The sequence below is a fragment of the Gambusia affinis genome, linkage group LG09, assembly GCF_019740435.1.
Source record: "Gambusia affinis linkage group LG09, SWU_Gaff_1.0, whole genome shotgun sequence".
NCBI classification, from domain to species: Eukaryota; Metazoa; Chordata; class Actinopteri; order Cyprinodontiformes; family Poeciliidae; genus Gambusia; species Gambusia affinis.
In genome coordinates, this window is record NC_057876.1 from 17,240,959 (window position 1) to 17,263,155 (window position 22,197).

General features: G+C 37.0%; 1 protein-coding gene across 2 annotated transcripts in view; it reads right to left on the reverse strand.

Moving 5' to 3' along the window:
* Positions 1 to 22,197, reverse strand: part of macrod1 (mono-ADP ribosylhydrolase 1) — a 184,709-nt gene that overhangs the window by 24,807 nt on the left and 137,705 nt on the right. The window lies entirely within an intron of this gene.

Here is a 22,197-nt window from a genome sequence, read left to right on the forward strand (position 1 = left end):
CAGGCCATTCAGAGTTTTAAAAAGAATTAAAAATCTGCATTATTTCCTCACTTGAAAAACCAATTTTACAATTAATCTTAGTTTGTTATCTGCAGACAACCTGATGTGCAGAGAGGGGCAGATCTCATCAAAATGTAACAGAAGTGTGTACATGACAGACAGAAAAACAAATCCTATCAGACAAAGATACATTTGGTAAAAGTATTGGACTATCAGCTCACTGATTAAGTTGTGTTCAAGTCTGATTACGACTAGAAATGGACGGCAAATAGAGCTTCACTTTATATTGCAATATCACAACTGGAAAGGCCTGCTTGTCTTATTTACTAGAATATTATATCAAAGGCGACACCATGCATTTTGATGATGTATTTCAAAAGTTGGATGGATTCTAATTGTTGTTGTTGTTAAAACTTAAAGAGAGGGCTGAAAAAACTAGGCTAGTCCCCATCGATATTGATACTGAAATCAATCCATTAAGTTTATTCGTATTGCACATTTCAGAAGCAAGGCAGTTCAGAGTGCCTTAAATCATAAAACACAAAATAAAGAGTTATAAAAACGATAAACATTCCATTTTGTTCATCAATAGAAAAAACTACAAGTGTTGGAGTAGCTCAGGTGAAACTGTTTGGAGGTGTACACTCTCTAAAATTAAAAATTATCATGAAAAAGCTTTAGATGTGGTAAAATAAGCGACATATTTTCTCTTATCTTTCTGTCTTCAGCAGGTTGTGATGCCATGTAGGCGTTGCTCCACTAACTGCATTGAGGTAATCTCTTTAGCAAGTTTCCTCTCAGGTCTCTAAGATGATTTTTTCCTAATTTGAGGATCAGATTAAGTACAGAGTAACTAAATGGAGGTGAACTGGGCAGGTTAGCGGTGGGTAGGAGCACAGCAGAGACTCTCATAACGACACGCTGAGCAGGACAGCCGTGTAGATGTGGTTTAACACATGAACGCAGCCAGCGCCACACATTGTGATGAGACTCAGCATGCTGCTCTCAGTGTGAAACCTGCTGCTGTCATAAGACCAGGCCGGACCCACTCTCTCAGAAGAAGAAACTACAAACAGAAAGAAATGTGGACAAGCAAGAGTATTTTTCACCTCACAAAAGGATTTTTCTTTCCACGCTTCAGGGCGAAATAATTGTTGCATTTGACCACGGATCATGTCTGACACTTGGAGCCTCCGGAAAAATATTTTGCTGCTCACACGAGTGTTTTCTTTGCCTAAAATAAATAAATCATATTCCTATTTGGAGATTAAAGATTTCTGATCTTCACAGCCCAGGAGAAATAAGCAGCAACACAATCAGTCAGGCTGAAACTTATTACCTTGTCCAGTAGGAGATAAAGAAAACTACAGGAAAGATGATTTTTCTGATTTACCTGGAGGCTTGCAGGAATCTCCTCCTAAACAGTGGATATTGACAGGAAGACAGAAAGGCTTCTATGATGTCAATATTATTTGACTTTGTGATAAACTAATAAAAAGTTGAAGCTCATATGCAGAGGTTTAACCAGGATGCAATTTTCTTTGTCCCAGCTTGATTATATTAGAATTGACCTGCGATCAATCGCTCCACTCATCTCTGTTCAGTGAAATCATAAATTAAGACGCTTTCTATGAGGAAAATTGTTCGTCATGTCAAACAGTGGGGAAGATGTAACCCTATGTCCTACCTAAATTACTGGGCACTCTCTTTAAACATTCTTGATCCTTCATCCAGAGGAGTCCATCAGCTAATTGATTACTGATGTCCAATAAAACACGTTCCTGTTCACTTAATCTGACAAGTCGAGAAGATTGATTTGTTTGGTTGAGAAATGAGACACTGCTTACCTCCATTTGTTTAACTGCAGGTAATATTCTGCCGTTAATCAAAGAAACTTCATCTGTTCAGCATTTTTAAAGTCCAGAAAACCTACTGTACTAATATTCAAACGAGTAGTTTTTAAATGGACTTTTCTGATATAATAAGAGCCTCCAGAGGCAGAAATCTGTAAAACCACGTCTGCACCGGCATACATGGACTGATGATGTAACATTTAGAATAGCAGAGGGCAACCGCTTAATGTTATGACCAGAAATTGGACTGTTTTATAGGGAAAAAGACTTTTCCAAAAGAAATATGGAAATGGACATAGAGGCACTTATTGGCAACACTAAACGATCCCAATAGATCCTCTATGCAAGAAAAGTGGATGAGATTTGTGAAAGCTGTGTTTTTCTGTTCAAAGACAGTTTGACATATGATTATCAAACTAGCATAATGCAGAAATTTGGCTTCACGGAGAGGAACAACGTCAGGCTGAGGTCAAAGGACGCAGCATTCATTTAATCATCTCAATTAGCAACCTAATCAATCAGATCAATCAGGAGATCATTGTGCTTCTTAGAAAACATTTTACTGAGGGTTTCACTTTTTATGTGTTCTGTATTTTTAAATAAATCAGCAACTACTTTCTACAAACTTTCCTCCTGCATGTTTTTCACACAGTGATTAGAATTAGATCAGACTATCCACAACAAAAATAAAAGTGTGATGTAAAAATGTGTGAGAACCAAAAACAAATGCATGGAAACGTACTTCAAACTTATAATAATAATTAAATAGATAATTATTGCTGTTCCTGCAGTTCCAGATCAGCCTGGTTTTGGCCCTAAATTGCTACTTTTGCTCTGCTTGACCGATGAGGCTGACCGATGCATAAACTGATGAAGTGTGGAGGTAAATTTTTAATTATAGTATTATCCACCTTTGGTTGATGTTACAGAACTGAATAGTTAGCATTCAGACTTCCCCTGCAACCAGTAAGTACAGCATTGGCTTGAAGTGACTTTTTGAAGCCAAACATCAAGTTGTGGGATTAAAAAAATAAAAAAATTACAGATGGACTACAGAGGTAGATGGTGGTGTTAAAGCATCTTTTTGACAGCTGCTCTACTGGAGTGCAGTTATGGTAAATGGACTGGACTTATATAGTGCTTTTCCTGTCACACTGACCACTCAAACCACTTTACATTAGCACCCAAACACCCACACACACACATTTATCCACACACACACTTATACACTTGGGGTTAAGTGCCCAGGGGACACATCGACATGTAACCGGAGGATGTTAGAATCGAACCAACAACCTGCGGATTGCCAGGCATTTACCCACTTCATGTACTGAAATATGTAGAAAAGAGATTTTCTGCTGCTTCTATTCACTTTCTCTCAAATTTTAGAGGTAAAAATGTTGCATGGCAGTCAAGCCATGCGACCTGATCCGTTTATCAGCAGCAAGGAAGGAGCACTTTCTTGAAACGTGGGTGAAAACTGCTCACTGAATGTGCAACGCATGTCAGATTATGTAAAAACGAAAAACTGCTGTTTGTTTTTAACAGAACCCACACACCTCTCTTCTAATGTCAAAAATCAACACTTGGGGTGAGTAAAGTGCTAAAACAAATGAAAAAAATGATTGATTGTACATGTTAGCTGCACAAAAACTATTTGGATCTCGATATTTGGATATATCTTATAAGTTTGGTATAATTGCCAATTATCCAAAACAAGAATTAAGGAAGATATGACTTTTATAAAATAAAACCCATTTTCCATTTTCTAATAAACTATCAGGGCTATTTTATCTTCTGGTTGATTGTTTTAAGGTTGTGTTTTTGACACAACAATCAAAGATATTCACTGATATTTACTGACTGATACTGAAGTTTATCTGGGATGCAGCTAAGCAGATGCTTAATTCAATCACCTGCTGAGTTGTTGAAGCCCTTAGCCTTTCCCAAATGTTTTTCTGTATGTGTAAAACTTCCCAGATGGCGGTGTGGAAAAACATTCTCACACGTTAAGTTTATTTGACGATGCTCAAGAGTGTGCACTTTCAGAAATGTTTTATTGTCATCAGCTGGATGTTTTTGCCACCTTGAAGACCAGAAGGCTGTCAGGGCAAATCAGGACTTGTAACAGTTTATGTACACACTCTAAAATTACATCAACCATAGCTCTGCTCTATAATGTCTGTAAATGGTGTTATTTTCAAGCCCACTCCAAGTGACTCATGCCAGTTTAGCCGCTCTACATCTGTGAGGGAAGAAAAATCTGAGGGCCAAAGCTTGAAATCATCAGAGTAGTAAATACTTCATAATGTACAGGCTTGTTTCTTGTTGGATCTGACAGCAATTTGTCAGATACAACAAAATATTGTTGGATCTGTTTCGCTATGTTTGAAAGAAAAAAAAAAAAAGCCGGTTAACATCTGAAAGGCATGGCAAGAAGAGGGCTGGAGATGCACATAAAATCCATCATAAATAATACAAATCAGAAAACTGATGTTGTTATGTTGACCTGTCTTCTGCCAGAAAGATGTACTTTACTCCAAAGATCAGAACCGCTGTACTCCATGGCTCTGCAGTTCACTATAATTGATTCAGAAGGTTAGAAAGTGGGATTAACATTTGATCAAAATTATGCGAGTTTTGTTTCAAACATGCAGTCAGAAGAAATGTTAAAACTTTATCAACATGAATTAATGCTAAAATGTCCTACATTGGTTCCAAATGTGAAGAAATCAACTCATTCTGTAAGACTGTCACTAATATAGTATGTGTGCAGTGGGAGTGAAATTTACAGTGTCAGTTAAAATCGTGGTTTCTTTCACAGTGTCATTTTTTCATAACTATTGATCATCAAACCATCTTCAGATGAAAATTTGATGCTCTGTCTGTAATCTGCAAGTCCTTTCAAACAATTATTTGCTGAATTATTTAGAAAAAGGGTTTGATGCTTAGAGGATGAAGTATCATAAAAAAGTTTTTTAAAAAATGATGTCATTAAAACCTATTTTGTGGGATAAATAATTACTTTAAAAATACATTAATGGACGTAATTTGGGGTAATTGAGTGTCAGGAAATTAACACTCATTTACCACCATTATGTTTTCTGTGCTGGCAGGTGGAGGATGGAAAAGTGAGGTGGACAGGCAACGAGTGTGATATGTTTTCAAATTTAGATTCAGCTACTAGTATTCTGTCTGGTAAAAACCGAGACTGTATACCAAAAAAAACAAACGTTAGAAAGTCACAGTCACCATTATTTGGTTTACTTTATATGATTGCTCATTTTTGAGAAAAGCAAAAAACAAAAATATTTAAGGTTTCACATTAAACATCATTGTGCATTTTTTTTTTAATACTTTCAAAAGAAACAAGCCAGAAAACGGGATTCGGCCCGCCTCCAAAGTAGTGGGAGCTACATCTCCTACCACCTGTCCTTTTTAACAAACTACATGTGTGAGAAATGGGTGAGCGACTGAAATTAGGCTGACGGATAAAAGCCAGGTGCTGCTGGGCGAAGCACTTTTCCATCACTCAGTCTTTGGCCAGCGGCGCTTAGTATCCAGGTAGAGACGCTGCGTTGCCATGGCGCTGGGTGCGGATAAAGAGACAACATCTCAGAGGCTTCACTTTCGGCTTGTTTCAGCTCAAACAACAGTGTTGTGGTTTTTATTCAAACAGCAAAATCAATACATATAGAAAATGAGTGTGTAAATACACGGCTAGATAAAAGTTTCAGGGATTTAACGCAAGTTGATCTTAAAATAAATATTGTGTCCCTGATTTAAACTCAAAACAGTTTTAAAGTCTCAGCAGCTTAAATAATGTTGGAAACCTCATTTGTTTTGACTGATAGCTGACAGATTCTCTTATATATATATATAAATATATTTATCACAACATTCATCACTTCCTATAACATTTATATATGTTACTTGCTTCTTTTCATATTAGTTTTAATATAGAAGACTTTTACGAATCACCAAGCGATTGGGTTTCTTGCCACTTCTGCTGCATTTTGGCCAAATAATAATCAAGGTCAGTCACTTTATTTTTCTTTTTTTGCAGATGATTAGAAGTAGCTATAATAAAATAAGCTGTTTAGATGCCAGAGTTTGTTTTGGTGATAAAAATTTTATAGGTTTTCTAAACTCAGCACAGAAACTGTGATGCAAAAATAACTGATCTTAAACAACAACACGGAACATCACTGCAATATGTATATATAACTAGATAAAACATTGTTACTATGATACTGAGGTTTCAAAATATGACAAAAGTAGTAACTCAATGACATTGCTGCAGTGTTATGTTAAAATTAGCGGAGAAACACAAATGTCAGCAAGAAGGAGAGGTTAAAAAACTCTGAGGGAAATTAAAAAGCAAGGCAATCTACTCCACTTTGGCTTTATTTCTGCAATAAACTCTCAATCCAGATCGCACTAAATACACAATTCAAGCAAATGCAGCCGTCAGGTTGCGTTTGTCCACTCTTATGCTACAAATACAGCAGGTGCAGAAGTAATTAGATAGAGAGAACAAATATTTAATTTAACAGAAATACAGGTCTTTTCCTGATGAGCAATTTTTAAAAAACTACAAGGACAACATCTGACTAGACGTGAAATGGAGTTTCTAGATCAGTAAGTGATGCTACAGACTGTAAAAGTCAGTGAATATATAACTAGATAAAACACTGTTCCTGATTGGACTTAAATATTAAAGTTACAAATAATGTAATTAATTAAATCATAATGTAGAGATGTAGTCTTTACAGCTGCAATGAACAGTGGACCTCCACCTATTTACAATCCAGGTTTTACAGATTTTTGTTGACTTTTTCACAGATCAGTTCTAAAATATTTGAAAGAAAATGCGGCTTGGGAAGCTCTAATACTTTGTGCGATGCTACGTGGCTCGTCAACGGCTGCAGTTTGCAAAGCAGCCGATCCAGAAGTGTCACTTATTTCTTTGGCACTGACTGGATGTACCCACAAGAGCAGACATGAGGAAAACTGTAGAAACTAGCTTCAGCAGTAGTGCCAAATCACTTTCCACTCTGTGTAATAATGCATATTAATGAATATTTCAATTATTAAAACAGGCAGTTATTGGTGTCTTACAGGGGGTTTCAAGTATTTGCTGATTTTAGTTATTTGTGTCCCCTGATCTTCATAATAGCAATTTGAGAAAGATGACATCCTTTTAATGTTACAAAACACAAAACGGCAGACAGGGAGTTAGTTTGTTAACGTTTGGTCTTCTGGTTCTGGTTCTGCTCTGGTAACATGGAGAAGCAGCATTCAGCTTCTATGCACCACAAATCTGGAACAAATGTCCTGAAACCAGCAGAATGGCTGAAACACTGACTTCTTTTAAACCCAGACTCAAAACCCAGAGTTGAATTCAATTGTTGACTATGTGTTTCATGACTTTGTGTTTTCATGATGTAAAGCACTTTGAACTGCCTCATTATTGAAATGTGTTAAATAAATAAACTTGATTGATTGAAATATAAGCGTGCTCTATGACCATGTGGTTCTCTGTAATCTTTACAAACAGAAATGCGTTTTAAACTATTCCAGGCTCAGACATGCCTCCCAAAAAGACCTTGTTTCCTTTATAAATCCAACAGCACAATGGGTTACTGTTTTACTTTTTTATTTTTCCGTGGCAAAATTACCATCAGCTTACACCCCACAGTATGTTTTGAGGCATCTATTTGTCCCTTTGCCATTGTTCTGTTTTTTAATGCCTCCTACAAGGATACTGTACTCTGTACAGTACTGTTGTATGCTCTGAAAGGTGATCCTAAATTAGATTTATTAATGCAAATACCTAGAAGATGAATACAATCATCAAGGTTTGTGAAATTAGTTTTTCAAAAACTAAAATATTGCACCTATTTCTTTAATAAGAATCCAACAGAAGAGACAACACTTGTTTAAAATAAAATTACCTACCAATCCAGCTAAAAGAAAAACCAAACCAACAACAACCTTCAAACCTGAGGATGTAGAAATAAGTCTGTTGTAGTGAAGCTCTAATTAGACAATTTAGCCCCCAAAGTTGCTTGAAAGTCAAACTAAACTCATGAAAGATATTCAGCAAGAATATGAAGTGTAGTGGTATCAAGTTGGATTCCTGTTTTGTCTTTTTTTGTCTTTCAGAGAGTCTACTTTGGAAATCAAACTGCTTTTCTTGCTATACGTTCCACTTGAGAGTTTTCTTTCATCTTTATTCGATCCAAAATGCATCACCAGATACAAACACACACACATTTATTCTGCTGTTTGGCAACAGGCAGTAAGGTCCAGCTCAAATTAGTACCTGAAACTAACAAACCAGTGAGTGGTAGAGACAACAACGGGTTGGCGAGCGGCAGAGAGAAGCAGCTCACCTGGAGCACAACACACTGCGAGAGTTAGTCAGCTTTACGCTCCATATTGACTGGAAAATAATTGGCTATGCTGCCGCCTTGCAACACTGCTTGTCAAGTTGCTATTATGCGTGTTATTTCTGCTGAGGGTCACTGGTACAGAGAGGCATTATTTTTATAATTTAAAAAGGTTTTTTAATCAGCTAATAATTTTTTAAAGTTATCCGTCAATGTGTTTATAATCAGAAATAAATGTTAAAGAGAACCACAGTAGCACACTTTTATAGATGAATTTAATCATAAGGTCAGCCATCGCTCATACCTCCACTAAGGTCAGGTGCTGTATTTCAATAGAAAACTCATATTCAATTTATTTCACAGATAATGATACATTGCAAGCTTTAAATCTTTTTTCTCGATGAATGTGGCTGATAGGTAATGAAAACAAAACATCGGAACAGGAAATAGTTTTTAAAAAAGTGACTGTACTTATAAAAAGTTAATAAAAACTGATTTCCCAGGAAAAGTTGAGATTCTCAAGGGCCGCATTTCATTCTTTCATAATGCAAAACCATTATGAGTCTTTCAGTTAATAAAATTTATACACACATTATTACAGCACTGTCTCCCTCACACAGACAGGCGGAGACGTCAGAGCGCAGGAGAGATCCAGGAGCTCTTTAATCCAACCCTCTGAGACCTGGAGGCCATTAGGCTGGAAGATTCATCACAGTGTTTGGGACGGCTGGAAACAAACCAACTCATCTTATTTCCAAGTTTGACTTTGACAGGCGAAGCCAGAAAGGCTTCCTCTGTCCTATTTTCCAATACTCTTTCCAGGAACATTTGTTGTTGGAATTATTATTTTAGCTGTGAGTATTGACAAAATAATTCTGCCAGAAAACCACAATCAACGGAGGACGTTTAGTGAGCGATTGAAGAACCGGCTCATTAGAACCTGGTGCTGGAGCAGAGCTAAGTCAACTAAAACAAATAAACGTTGAAAGCTCTTTAAATACAAACTGGGAAATTTTAACAGACTTATGTGATAGACGCAGGCAGTTTAATTTAATAAAATCTCTCACTTTCACTGTTAAGCAAGTCATTACTGATTAATTAGTGTTTAATTTTCTGAATTCAAACTAAACCTCAGTTTGGTTTCACAAGCTGAAGGTTTAGGAACAAGAATTCATAACGACCCAGAAACATATAGTGACATAGATAAAGTGGGATACCTAATTAAATATTAAGTTACTTATTTAGAAATGCCAATATTGATGAATATTTTTAAATTTGATTTATCTCTGAAAGTGATGTTATGTTAAAAATATAAACAAAATGTAGAATGTAGTTTGCCTCACAGGATTTTCTTTCTCCTGATTTTCATCCGGTTCCTGGTGAATTTAAAACTTTCCTCTCAACTTGAGTCATTGTTGCAATGGTCCAAATCTGTTTCAACTTGAATCGATCTTTACAGAGTCTCATATTTTACTCAAGCACCAACTGATGCATAATAAAAATGAATGGCTGATTTGTTGATGGTGTGTTGCCATGATTCTGCTGCAGCAACACAACGTCTGACCATGACCACCTCAACTTTAAGCTTCACAGTTCATATGAGGGAGTTTTCTGTGAATCCTATGTTGGATTTATGTAATTATCTTGTCTGTTTTTATGTCCAATTGATTCAATTTACATCTGACCAAAGAATAACGAAGTAGTGCAAGGCTTTGTTAATTTCCTCTCTGGCAAACTTTCTGACTGCACAGACATGAACTGCCACAGCAGCGTCTTGCAAGTCCAACATATATGTGATATAAAATATGCATGTGTCCAAACCTACTGAGTTTTATAGGAGGTTCTAATTTTTTCAAATGTCAGAGTGACTGCAACGTGAGAAACTGCAGAAAAATCTGACACAAATTCAGCTTGTTTGCAGCCAGAGAAACTTTTCCATCAGAGACTGAAATTTATTCCAGGCTGCACTGATTTGCATCAGACTGATCACTTGTGATTTGGTTTCAATTCTTTTGTTTTCTTTTCCCCACATTACATAAATGTTTTATTAATATCCAGACAAAACTTTTGACGGTGCAACAACAGAAACAATGTTTTAGTTATTTGTTTACAGAGTTTGGGCTTGTCAAGTCTCAACTTTTTCTTTTACTTGTATCTTACTTTTTGGTGAACTTTTCCTCACTAATAAACTTCTATCTGCGCAAAAATCCCAGTTATAATTTCTGAAGGAAAACAAGACAGTAGTAACATCAGATAAACTCATATTATATGAAAAACAAACAGTATTCATAACAAGCAACAGAGCGGATCTGGTTTGATTTTCCATAATCAGAAATCTGTGATATTTAAATGGAGACATAATTCACTCTGGTGACTTCTGAAGGTAAAAGAGTCAAAAGAGAAGAAGAGACGCGTGGCATTGCATTACTAAAAACATCTCTGGCAGTAAAGATACTTCATGTTTTAAACTAAAACAGTGAAGGTAAAGCAAACGTAATTAAACCAATAAACGTGTTCATATATCTCTGATAACAGACGTCTTAATATCACCAGCTGAGTTCATAATTGTTATTTTAAACTACAGTCAGTGTTTGTGCTCCAGATTCCTGGACTCGCATTGCAGCATTTCAAACAGGACTCATTAACACCAGCAGGTAATATAAAAAGACCCGACAGCGTTTATGAACAAAGAACCTGCAGATCCAGCTGTAAATAGCACAGAGCCACACAGTGCACTGACCCATATATAATGACAAGACGGGCAATATTATAACAAAATGTGATGAAAAGAGACAAAGTCTTGATGTTAAAGCTCAGTTTTTTTTAGTTTTTTTTTTAATTGAATTAGGCAGAATAAACGCAAAACAAACTGCAGTTTTAAACATGAGGCTAACACTTTGGCTGTGTTTTCTCCATGCACTACAAAAGTTTTTTTGTTGGATTGTCCACCAGCTATAAAGTGATTCTAGCAATATAAACAAAAAGAACTAGTTATTTTCTTATATGGGTCTTTAATATCCGGTGTAAAAACTGTAAAAGTTAAACTTTTCAATCACAGCACTCTGAAGTTCATCAGAGTTAACTTTTAAAAATAAATCACCTTCTTCCTCTTGGTTCAGTTTCACTCTCCTGTAAGTTACTTTATTCCTTTTTTCCACTTTTCTGTCTGACTGCTTCCCAGAAATCAAATTATTGTTTGACCAAAATGTGACAAAACCCAGAGATAAATGAAATGGCTCCAAACTGGGAACCAGTAGACTGAAATGTGAGATTTTATGGAATTGACCAAAACAAAGTACAGCATAATTGTAAAATGGAGGACAAAAATTGTGGCAACATGCAGCTCTGGAGAAACTAAGAGATCATTGGACTGAACCCCATTGGAAACCTCATGCTTATTCCACCAAATAAATAAATTTCTGAGATAAATCATTAGAATTGTTATATGAACTTGTTTTCTTTGAATTATTTGAGGTCTGAAAGCGCGGCATCTTTTTCGTTATTTTGACCATTCCTCATTTTCTGCAAATAAATACTAAATTTTTGCTTGGAACTGTGGATACACACTGTCAGTAGTTCACAGAATAAAAGATCAATGTTCATTTTACTCAAACTTATGAAAAGTAAAATCAGGGAAACTCATCATTATAATAAATTTTTTTAGGAGCTGCATGTTGGAGACAAAAATATATAAAAATTCAGACCTACATGCAAAGCACTGTGTGTTTATTTGTTAAACATTTTGACAAGCATGTAATTTTTCCATTCCACTCAACATCTACGTATTACTTTGTGTTGGTTTCTAATATACAATATCAATAAAAGTTGATTTGAATACTTTTGCAAGTCATTATATTTCATTAACCTGTTAGGAGTTTTAAAAAACAAACCTCTCTATCACCAAAAACAACCTAATAAAACCTGAGATTCCTAAGAAACAGGAGACAAACCTGACAAGAACTCCCCCCTTTGTTGTCCAACATTAACAGCAAATGCACACTTAAAGGAAGGAAACAAGCAAACATCACTCCATGTGTGAAACAGATATGCACAGATCCATACAGAAATCTTCAGGCGGCCTCGCTGAGCAAAGTGTTTGCCTTTTCCCTGCTGCTCTGATCTGTGAAGCTGTATGCTTCACCCTTCCTGCAATCATTAGATAGTAGACAAGGAGCTTTATTGCTATGGCAACTTATGAAAAAACTACATGCTCTGATGCCTACCAGCCCGCTTCAGTCGAGAAGGGTTCGGATGAAGACACGCTTCACAGCGCTCTATAAGAGAGCTGTTTTCAGGGGCAGATTTAAGGAAACCTGTTTGAGTTTTGTGACAGCCATTCATCAAGCTTTTCATTAATGAACAAGAGAGTATCCCCTGAGAAATCTCTTAGCTTGAGAGCACGAATCTTCCTCACATAAAAGAAATACAGAGCACCAGTAAAAGTGTGTTTATGATATGTTAATAAGGAGTATTGGACATAAATGTCTCCTGTTGCACAGATTATCAGAGAGCTTTTATACTGTATAAAATCTGATATAATTATCCAGAGCACTGACAGAGGAGATTTAATGACTTTTCACACTCCAAGAACAATCACCAGCTCAGTGGTGTAAAAACTCGTATCCAACTCAATTTTCTTTTTGGTAGACTCTTAATAAAACAGAAGGTTTTGCTGAAGTACAACACTGTGTGTGTTAATGTGTTGGTGGCTCATGTGAGCGACAGATCATTACTACAGCTCCTCAGCAGTGACGATCCCTCCAGAGGAGCCGCCGTGTTAATTAAGATAAACATTTGGATGCTGTAATGGGACGTTCGTTGCTGATGACCCTGATGCCTTCCCTGTGACGCTGCTCTCCTTTAACGATCTGAAACTCAGTCTGGTGTCTGGGCTCATTCCCTCAGTAAACCTCTTTGACTTTATTTTTGCATATCTCTGTGGTGTCCTAATAGAAATAAACAATTTTTTAAAAAATGGAATTAAAAACAACTAACAATTTCTTTGAGAATGTCAGCTATTAATTCACTCTGTCATGCTGGATGTTTGCAAAACTTAATACACTTTAAAGTATAAAATAGCCTAAAGTTATGGAATGCCAACTCCAGCATGGCTGCAATAAATCAAATACAGTGCTCATTATTCATGTACTTACAATTAAAAAGCCTGAATATTTAGTATATTATGAATGTCAAATAGAAATAAACAAGACTAAGGCTAAAATGTAACTCTAAAGAAAAAAGTATGTCTGTAAAACTTTAAAATCCCATCAGTAACTGGATATTTACTGATGTAACACACATTTAAATGTATCAGATAATCAGACAAAATTGCTAATTCCTGACAAAAATAATCAGAGTTCATACAAAGCATTAAAAAATTCATTCATCCCTCCTCTCGACCCACTCATCTTTGCAGCGTCTACAGGTGGGGCACACCTGTCTCGCTTATACAACGCCTCTCCACTCAACTGCCACGCACGCATTCAATCGATTTAAAGTCTTCTGACTTTAAGTATTTCTGATCTTAATATCCCCTCGATCTTTAAAACTGTATAAAACTTAACCAATTAATTCATCACAGACAGTTTATCCGCCATGACAGCTTTGAAAGTACAGTTTGGATGCAGCCAAAGTCTCTCCTTGAACTCCGCTGACGTACACAGCTGGCAGAAGCAAACACTCACACTCAGCAGTCTGGGAAACAAAATATTTCAATTTAAAAGTTTCAGGAATCAGAAAATATCAAAAAGATAAATCAGTGTCTGGATATCACAGGCCGTTTCGTCAATGATCCCGACTAGTTCCTGCAGTCCTTGAATCTATCAGGATGCTTCACTGCTGCCGCCACACCGGATTCATGGTAACTGACCCTTTCCTCTGGGAACAAACGATTTTCCAAATGTCCTAAACAATCAGGCAGACGATTCATCAGAGAAAATAACTTTTTGCCTGCGCTGTGCTGTCCATCCAGTACCTCCTACAGAATTTCAGTACAGGTCCTTGATGCTTTTTTTGGGCAGAAGAGCGTCTTTGCTGAGTTTCTCATCAAAAAGCCGACACTGAAGTTTTAATCCCAAGGACACAAGACCGCACTGCACAACTGACCCTGTGTTTTACATAATTTGGTCATCTAAGCAAGACTGCCACAGATTTCATTTTGATTGTTGAAAATTCATGAGGACGTCTTCTCTCACAATGAATGTGTTCCACGCAGGAGTTCCTCTTCTGCAGAATCAACTGCAACTCTAACATCGCAGCAACAACTCAAAAACAAGAAATTAAAATCCTGTGTGACACCATTCCAATGCTTCACTCACCACAGCATGCTAGATGCTTTAGTTAAACTAATCGTCTGTGTACTACAACTACTGTCTGATTAATTTTAGCACACAATCGCCATGAAAAAAGGTGAAATACTAGTACTGGAGACAGTGGAGGGCTACTAGTTCCCAAATTCAATGTGTGGTAAAACATTTTTATTTCTCTGTCTTTACATTCTGATTATTAAACCTGTTTAGTTTACAGCTAGTTTTAGGTGGTTTTAGCTGTTTTGCATGTCGTCTTGCTCCAGATTGGCAGCTGGTTTGAGCCACGAGCAGACAACACCTGCAATGCAGTGAAAGGTTTCTACAATATTTAGGCAGATTTATGTCATGTTGAAGAGATCCCGCAGCATTATAACACTTACAAATCTCACTGAAATTCTCTTTCTTCTACTTTCCCTCTCTGTAGATGTCAGCTGTCTGACAGAAGAGATCACAAAGCGACTTTTATGAGGTGGGCTCAAAAATTTAACTGATTCTAAAATGTTTTTAAACTTGCTAATTTAAAAAAGTACATTAATAATTAAACTGCTTAAAATTAGACTGCATGGAGTAATTTGACTTCTTTGGGTCAAAGAATTGGAAACAGAAGTTTGCATCTCCACTTGCTCCAATGTTCAGGCGATAAAGTTTTAATGTTAAACACACACAGGCTAAACAGCAGCAAACATGATCAAAAAATCAAATTGAGTTTATTTTATTAAAGCTTCTACAAAGCAGTTCTGATCATTTTTAGTTATTCTGTGAATGGTGGCATAAAACAGGGGCAGAAGGCTCTATACTTTAGTATCTACACATATAATTATACAAGTAAGAAGGTAACGGCCTGAGTAATGACTCAATATACCTCTAGCCTTTATCTGATTTTTATTAAACTAAAAGTGCATCACCGATTAGCTTAGTTTTTTTCCGTATTTGACCTGCCGATCACCGATCAAAGCCAATCAACGGAGAATTGACCGAGCGCTGGCTGAATAATTAGTGCATGTCTGATGACTAGCAGTGATTTACTTACATATTGGGACTGTTTTGATGCAAAGCAACGACAACTACAAGCTTTTAGCTTCAGAAAATAATGATTGTTGATACAAGAAAATAATGATTTTGTCTATATCCGTCTTTCTTTGGTGGGCTAATTACATTCAACTGCTTGTGACTGCAGAGCAAACAGAGGTAAAAAAAAAAAAGTTGATTTTTAGTTAACACTATTTGTAGTGAATTTATGAACATAAAACCACAAAATAAACACAAAAACGTTAGTTGACATCCATTTCGACCCCAAAAAAGTAATGAATCAGTCTGTATATCTCATTACTGCAACTACCAAAACGTTTGACAATAACGTTTTAATTTTTCTTCACATAAAGATTCACTGACCTGTCATGAATAATAAAAAGTTTACATTTTTTCACAATAATTACTTCTTGTATTTGTCACAATATAAGCAGAGCAGCATGATGTGACACAAGATGGAAAACGTGAACAGATCTTTAAAACGCTCCAAACAATGGCACAATTTCCATTAATGCATTAATCTGTCTAACTGAAGCAATTACAGCTTTGTTGGGCTTAATTTGATCTCTGAAAGCCAGAGTTTGCAGCTATAATTTGCTTGATTTGTCTGAATAAGATGCGCAAAATCTTTTTTATCCTCCATCCACTGAAAGCGGGGCAACACAATATTTGCATTTCTGTGTTTGCTACAAAATTGTCTTAAAAGATTCAATCAAAACTGGTCAATAATGATGCTTTAGAACAGCAAATGTTAAAAGGCACACTGTTATCTGCTCATTCATGAACACTCATGAAGGGAAAATATTCTCATATAATCTCAACATCTTTCAGCTAAATGTGGTAAATAATGACGTCTCTCTTATGAGGTTTTATTCTGCTGAAATATTTTCATGCTGAGCTTATCCAAATTCTGAGCTCGTAACAGACAAAACCACATCATCTCTGCTTTAGCTTCTTTCTACCAGCACTCAGAATGTGTTACGATTGATTTTAAGATTACTTATTGATCACTGGGCTCTTTCGTTTAGCTGAAAACTGAAGGGGACAAAGTGTTTACGCTCCAGCATTCGAGGCTCTGCAGACGTGACAGACGAAATCCCATTTTTAGACTCGTTTGTTTTGCTTGTTTTATATACATATCACAAATCAGTGTCAACAGTTTAACTCTCATGTTTATTCAGTGATTTTAATGCAGCTGAACTGTGACTTGATTTTGTTTGTGACATAACTGAACTACTATAGAGGGGCTGTTGAGAGGGCATAAAAAACCCAATCTATATTTATACATTTCAGGAAAATATACTTGTCTGAAGCTGCTAATTTTAGAGCCAATGGAGAGCTGACTATATGATGAATCACTGCAGTGATTCATCCCTCGTTGGGCAATTTATAGCGGACGAGAAAGCAGCAGATGACTCTGGAAATACCAGCAGAAACCAATCAGATCATCCGCAGGAGCTGAAGCACAAACCGCAGCTCAAACACTCGCCGACACATGTTTAATTACCGTGGTCAAACTCCCAATCACGCATGAAGGCACAGAGGAAGACCCTCTGATCACAATTAAACAGTTTGTTCTCCATGAGCTGCGTGGGTTTTGTTGCCCCGGCAGCTCGCAGTGGCTGCGTGCCGTCAAGGAATCGTTCAGGCAAGCTGATGCGTCACTGGGAGCGGCGAACAGCGACCGGGTTCGCCGCTCGGCTCGGCGGGCCTTTTGTTGTGCTGGTTCAGTTCAGCGGTGGGTCAGTTGTTGGTCATTCATCTGCATGTCATCTACTAAATGTCACGGTGGCAACACTCTCAGATTCAAACAAAACAGGTTCTCCACGTCATCCATGGCTTTCAGCTAAAACGTTCCCCGTTTATGAAACTGAACAGGTAGCCACAGAAATATTGGTACCACTTTACAATAGGTCTATTTAATAGTTTATAGATCTTATTAATTCATCTTTAAATACTTTATTAATCATTAATAATAATAATTTATTATGCATTAATTAAGGACAAGAAGGAGACAAAATCTACTGGTTTCTCACCAAACATGTTTACCTACATATTTTATCTGAAGTTGTTGTACTAAGCATAGTTTTGTGGAATATTTTCTAGTACAGGGTTTTCAATAATATCCTAATTTAATAATTGGGTCAGATTAATAATAACTAAAACAAAAAAGAAAGAATTGAAGACAATAATTACCAAATGAAAAGGATAAAGTAACAGATAACAGTATTGATTTCCAAAAAAAACAAAGAAAGAAAAAGCAGGACATTAAAATCCAAAATAATCTAAAATCAATTAAATTAATCAGATCAATAAGGGAAAAGAAGAATATGTCACACAGCACAAAATACAAAAAAAAAAAAAAAATAGAATAAATCACCAAATTTATTGACTAGTGATTTTACTCATTTGTGGAGGGGCAACAAACACCTGATGAAGAATCTCAGTAGCACTGTGTTGGTCACACTGATTTCATTACAGTTTTAATCACTTGCTGATACAAAGACAAATGCAACAAACAGACCAACTCCATCTGTAAATATGAGAGCAGTGTTGAGCATTTTTAACCAACAGAACAAGCCAAGACGATGATGATGATGATGATGATGATGATGACAGAAGTGGTGAAACTTCTCCATCCACTAGTTGTGCAGTAAAGGCCACACTGACCACCACCATCGTTGCCTTCTTTGCTATTTTGCTCTGACGTCTGAAGCTAACTCAGATCTGCCCTCCAGTTGTCTGACGACAATGCATGAGGGCAGTGACCCTCAACTACACTAGAAAAAGACGCTTCCTGCATAAATTCAGCCTCAGTTGTCCTTCATGAAGACCCAGCAGCACTTCCAAATTTCTCACCTTCAAACTAAAATGCCTAAAATTAAATCTGAAATCATCTTCTTGGTTTTTCTGAGTCTGTTCTTGTATCATTCTCTTCTCATCCATACATCCTCATTCTTCCCTACTTTCTTCCAACGTCTCTTCCTCAGCATCATTCTTTTTGTCCTCCCTCTATTAGATATTCTCCTCCTCTCCTCTCCTTCCGTCACCTGAGGTAGACAGTTCTGTCAGGAGTCGGCCTTATTTACCGCCTCTCTTCGCTCCTGTTTACATTATCGATTGGTGGGGTTGCTTTAGTTCCACCATACATCAACATCCCTCCCCGTCTTCCTCCCGCTCCCCCGTCCCAGTGCTGCGGCTGCTGGCTCACATTACCCTGAAACGCAGACAGAGTGGGGAGATGAGGGGGAGCTAGTGGAGCATGTTGCGATGTGTGAGGGATTTATGCTTGAAGGGGAGAGAGTGTGAGCGAGCAAGCATGTGAGGAAAAGCGTTAAATGGATGTGTCTGCTCAAAGTGTGCATGACTGACTGTAAATATGTGTGTTTGTTATAAATTCAATATGCTAAAAACATACACGGCTTCCTAGTGTGAAAGCACGAGGCTGTTATCTGACTTTCCCAACAGATAAGAGACTCTGCCTCTGTTGACAGAAAATGAACTCTCCGGTAGAAAGCATCTCGACATCCTAACGTCGGAAAAATATCAGTTTGTCTGCTGCAGTAAATTCACCTGAGAGGCTGCGGCTTTAACTCCGGTTTGTCCCCAGGAGCTTTCTGCAGGAGCAGCGTCACGGTGAAACGGCGCAGACCTAACGTCCAAACAGACGAAGCAGCATAAATGCCGTTTTCTGAAAGTCATAATAGGTAAATGTTTGTAAGAGAAACGCTAGGAGAAGAGTGGCGCTCCTCTTCAGAATAAAAACACCAAAAGGTGGACAGACGCAGACCAATTAAAATAACTGCACCTCATTGGCTCTTTTTTTGTACAAGCCGCAGTGTGTTATTGCGTTTCGACTCTGTTTGTTGATTAATGAGGAAGAAAAACAAAAAAACAGAGCTGCTCCTTCATTTGGCACCAGCATTTTTACATTAAACCAAGCAGCGGCTTTTATCAGAGCAGCAGAAACGCTGTGCAGAAATATGTGTGCAAAAGCAACATTTTGTTGTAGTACTTAAGGTTTTTTTTCTAATTGTCATCATGTGACGTAAACATATGCAACTCTGCCTGTGAATGCTAATTAGCAACAAATGGAAATTAATTAAACTAATTGACACGTTGTGTCAATTCAAAGGCAACCGACAACAATGATGTAAATTATAAATAAAAAACAGAACGAGAAAAGGGAGAAACAAAATTAAAAATATAGTGTAATGCAACTTTCTAAAATAAAAATAAAGAAAAATTAAACAAGACAAACTAATACAACTGAAAGCAGAAAACAATACGTGTTATAAAGTTAGGAAATAAAGAACAAATAAAAAGTAAAAAAAAAATGTGAACACTGCAGAACTAGGAAACAATAATACCATTTAAAAAATAAGCCCTACATGAACCCATTTTGCACATTTTAGCAAAATTACACACCTATGAAGAACATTTTGTCATCTCGCTAAAGAGGAAAATTTGCCTAATTGTAATCATGTGACATGCAAAAATATGCAGTAGCCCATGAATGCTAATTAGAAAGGAATATGAATTAATGAGGCTGACACGGTGTGTCTACTGAAATGTAGTTGACTAAAGTAACCTGCACTGAAAATAAAAAGTGTGAAAGACAAAATAACTAAAGGCATTAAAAGAAAAGTTTCACCAATAAAAATAAAATATTATCAATAATGAAATAAAACTAAATAGGAGATAAAAAGGAGGCTGATAAGATTATGTCATAAACTAATGTTGGGTGGAATATTTTATTAATTTACACTGAGAAACTTTTTTATTATTTATTTTTATAAACATTCTTTCTTGTCCCACAATGGGAAAATTTAGGATTTTATTTCTTTACTACCTTTTATTTCTCCTCATGGACAAATTATTAAACAACAAACTTTTTATTAGATTTTATTGCCATACATGTTGGGTGTTGACATGTCCACACTGTCTTGTTTTAATTGGTTAATTTTTTTTTAACTTGAAGGTAAATTTACCAAGTCACAATCTCACCTTGCTTTCCGTCTTTATATGATACTTTAGATCCTCCTCGTTCACAAAGCCAGTTGATTTTCTTGTCCTTGTGGTTTTTTTTCTACATGTGAAACATATTTATATTGAGAAATCACAAAACCGAGGTGAACCAGTGACTGGATGACCCAAATTACTCCAATATTTCATGGACAACGCATCCAGAACATCATCTGAAGCACTGCAGACCTTCCATGTCTCAGTTAAGGTCAAAGGTCATGACTAAACAACAAAAAACAACAAGTGACTGGAGAAAATAAACTTTGGGGAAAGTATTAGGTGAACCCACCAGTCAAAAGTCAACAAGATGAATATCCTGTTACATCTGATGTAAACCAAAACGTAGTTCACAAAGTGAGCATCTCACTGGCAGTCAAACATGGTGGTGGCAGTGTGATGGTCTGGGCTTGCTTTGCTGCTTCATGACATGAACCAATTGCTCCAACTGATGAATTCATGAACTGAAAATTCTGCAGGAAAATGTCCCACCATTAGTTTGTGAACTTAAGCTAAAACACACTGGGCTCTGAAGGACATCAACGAGTTTCTGGAAGGTTTTGGAGTGGCCTAGTCAAAGTTGGAATCCAAGTCTTAATTGACACAGAGAGGCATGATCTTAACAGGGCATTCATGTAAAAAAACAAAACAAACTACCAATATGATGTAAAAAACTCAATTTAGTTTAGCTGGTGTTCTCTGCTAAGAAGAAAAAAAGCTCTTTGAAAAATATTACAGCTTTTAAAAGCACAAAGAAAAACTGGAGGCATGTTTCTAATGCCATTTTAATATAACAACTGCAGCGTTATCTACCAAAGAAGCAGATAGCATGAAAGGGGTCAGATAACTTGAGCAGGACGAGACAGACTGGATGTTGAATACAAATAGTTTACTTAAGCTTGATATTTAATTCATGCAGCATCCGAGGCTATCGCTAATGCGTGCTTTGATGTCAGTTGTTCTCTTATACGTAGAAAGCCTCTCTCTCTTAACACGGAGCTTTGAGGTTTTATCTCGCTCTCCGCCTTAAAGTCCCGAACACTTATCAGATCAATTAGAATAAGAAGACGTTTCTTTCATCAACGTGTGAAAACACGGATCGCTCTGACCCATTTATAACGCGAAGGCTTGTTTGCAACAGCAGCACTTAAAGGAAAGAATAAGTTTCATGTTATATTAGAATCATGTCGTTCTATATGATCTTCTTCATTAAACAGTAATAAACATAGAGGCTGGAGAAGAAGAGTAAAGGGGAAAAACACAGACGGGATGGATGGCGGAATGAATTTTGCATGCTTCCTGCACATTCAGCCGCCTCAGAGGCAGCAGGAGACTGAATGTGTGTCTAGTCTTTGTCACAACTGGGCGTTTCACTGGCGTAGACCTCGGAAAAACTTGACAAAGTGCCATCCGGTCATTCCCACTCATTCTGCTTGCCGTTTCAGCTTTTCTCCCTGCTTATTGTCACCCTCCCTTCTCTCTGACGCCGTCCCACCCTCCATCTCTCCATCGGCCTCCCACTATTCTTACCTGGGATGCCACGAGTCGCTGCTCCTGCTTTTCATACTTAGACACCGGCCATACGTCCAT